Here is a 3,059-nt window from a genome sequence, read left to right on the forward strand (position 1 = left end):
TCAATCTGGTGAGTATTTCACACTTTCAGCACATCTCATTGCAGACCATCCACATTTCAAGTGCTCGATAGCCATGCGGGGCTCACGGCTACCATATTGGATAGACGTGGTGGTTCTAGACCGTTATCCAGGCCCTGGTCATTCGGTGGCCATTCTTGTGCCCTCCATTCCATCTTCCGTTTCAGCTTCAGAGAGATCCGTCTAGCACTCAGAGATGACACTACTTCTTCTCCTCTCAGGACTCTCCCATGGCTCCCCATTGCCCTCAGGATAAAGTCCCAGCTCCTCAGCTTGGCATTCAAGGCCCTTCATGGTGGGCCTCCAGCTGACGTCTACAAACTCATTGCCGACCCACCCCGCCTGAGCCCTCTACCCTCCCTCATGTTGCACATGCACTTCCCTCTGTCTAAAACACAGTTCGTTTCCACCACTTCTCTGCCAAGAAATGTCAACTCAGGCATCACCTACTTGGGCATAATTGAAGTAGACTAGTGGGAGGGGGACAGGAAAGAAGACAAAAGACTTGGTGGGCACTATCCTTGATCACCAAGCTAAAGATCCTGGACTTAATCCAGAAAGCAATAGAGGACCAGCTGAGGCTGGCCAATGGCGAGTGAGAGCCCATATTCTCTGCCATAACCTGAACAAGTGGAGACAGTGGGGAGGCGGGGAACTCTACACACCCCTCGCAGGACTGAAGGTTGGATGCTCTGAGTGACTTAAGGGAGGAGAGAAAAGTCCCCACTGTAACAATAGCAAGAGTAGTGAAACCACTGCTAATTATTTAGTGTGCTAGGGGACAGCCACTCAGTCAAGTTCTCTGTGTACATTCCATGCTATAAACTTCATTACTATTCTGTGAGGTAGGCTCTCTTGTTACCCATTTTACAGATGAGAAAATAGGTTGAGAGGCAAAGCGATTTGCCTGCGTTCACAAAAGTTGTAAAGCTAGTATGAGTCACCAACAGTATCTGAATTCCAAGCTTCCCCACCTCCCCGCCAGGGGAGTGTTTTCTTCCCCAGTTTCTCAGCTCCCAGAACTCCCCCGTTCACTTCCATACAAGAGCTGACGGAACAAGTGATTCCAAGCCTTTACTGTCCTTCTGCTGGGACCACTCTTTCTACTTAGGAACTGTTAGCCATGCATTTGAGATCCACATTCCATATGGCGCATGGTTTAGCATTTGTTGATTAAAGTCATCAATCAGTATTGAGCATCTCTCTGGTAGGAGAGATCCTGAAGGCACAGAAATGAAAAACAGGGGCCGGCCTGGTGGTGCAGCAGTTAAGTTCGTGCACTCTGCTTCTGCTGCCCAGGGTTCGCTGGTTTGGATCCCAGATGCGGACCGACGTGCCACTTGCCAAGCCACGCTGCGGCAGGCGTCCCACATATAAAGTAGAGGAAGATGGGCACGGATCTGAGCTCAGGGCCAGTCTTCCTCAGCAAAAAGAGGAGGATTGGTGGAAGATGTTATAATGCTCAGGGCCAAGCTTCCTCAAAAAAAAAAATGAAAAACATACTCATAGTCAAGTAGAAGAGAAAGGCAAGCATGTGAAAAATGGCAAAGGGTGCGCTGGAAGAGAAAAATGTCCAAAGCACAGCTGTCCCTCAAAAGAGAGCAAATGATCTCTATTAGGGGATTAATGCATACCTCACAGAGAGGGGAGCTCTCCAAGCAGAGAGAAGAGCCTGCGCAAAGATCCAGAGGCCACGAATGGCATCAGATGTTGATGGGATAGCAAAGTGTTCCATGTCATCCTGGTGCTCAGAAAGGTAACTGTGGGGACTGAGCTGGAGAAGTCTTGACTTCAGGGAAAGGACAGAATTAGATAAGCTTTTGGAACATTATTGGTGGCCAGTGAGGGAAAGGAACTAGAGGGACGGAGGCTGAGAGACGGGGTCAGGCTTTGAGGAGTCTGACGACACGTGATGAATGGTAGAAATTAAGAAGAGGAGGATACAGGTGTGAGAGGTACCCAGAAATCAAATCACAAGGATCGTGTCGGGGGGATGAGGGATCGGGAGGAATCCAGTTTACGTTTGTCCTTCTGTCCTTGCCTTTGGGTGGGGTCCCGATGAAGACAGGGAAAAGGAAGGGAGCAAGATCGAGACAATGACAAAGAGTCTAGTGTGAGACACTGTGAGCAGGAGGGTCCTGGGGCAAGGGGCAGCTGGAGCCCTGGAAAGAGGTCAGTGTGACGAGACCAAGATTTGGGACCGGAGCGAGTACAAATGCTGGATATTTCCCAGACTGTTTTGTATGTTTTTTTGTTTGCACTGTTTTTCTTATGATAACAAAAAAATGTTGTCTGTCTTGAATTCTCTCAGATTGAATTATTGTTCCTGTCTTCTGTGTTCTGTACCCAGAACACTCTTCTGTCATCTCATGTCGCTTTGTATTAAAAGTGTACGCCTGTGAAGCAACCCAAGTGTCCATCGATGGACGAAGAGATAAACAAAATGTGGTGTCTACATACAATGGAATATTATTCAACTCTAAAAAGGAAGGAAATCCTGTCACATGCTACAACATGGACGAGGACATTATGCTGAGTGAAACAAGCCAGTCACAGAAAGACAAATATTTAATGATTCACTTACATGAAGCATCTAAAATAGTCAAATTCATAGAAATAGAAGGGAGAATGGCAGTTATCAAGGGTTGGGGGAGGGGAGAAAAGTGAGTTACTGTGTGATGGGACAAAGTTTCAGTTTACAAGATGAAACAGTTCTGGGGTTGGCCCCGTGGCCGAGCGGTTAAGTTCGCGCGCTCCGCTGCAGGCGGCCCAGTGTTTCGTTGGTTCGAATCCTGGGCGCGGACATGGCACTGCTCATCAGACCGCGCTGAGGCAGCGTCCCACATGCCACAACTGGAAGAACCCACAACGAAGAATATACAACTATGTACTGGGGGGCTTTGGGAGAAAAAGGAAAAAAATAAAATCTTTAAAAAAAAAAAAAGATGAAACAGTTCTGGAGATTGGTTACACAACAGTGTGAAGGTACCTAACACTGTTGAACTGTACTCTAAAAAATGGTTAAGATGGTAAATTTTATG

This window comes from Equus asinus, chromosome 26 (genome assembly GCF_041296235.1).
Source record: "Equus asinus isolate D_3611 breed Donkey chromosome 26, EquAss-T2T_v2, whole genome shotgun sequence".
NCBI classification, from domain to species: Eukaryota; Metazoa; Chordata; class Mammalia; order Perissodactyla; family Equidae; genus Equus; species Equus asinus.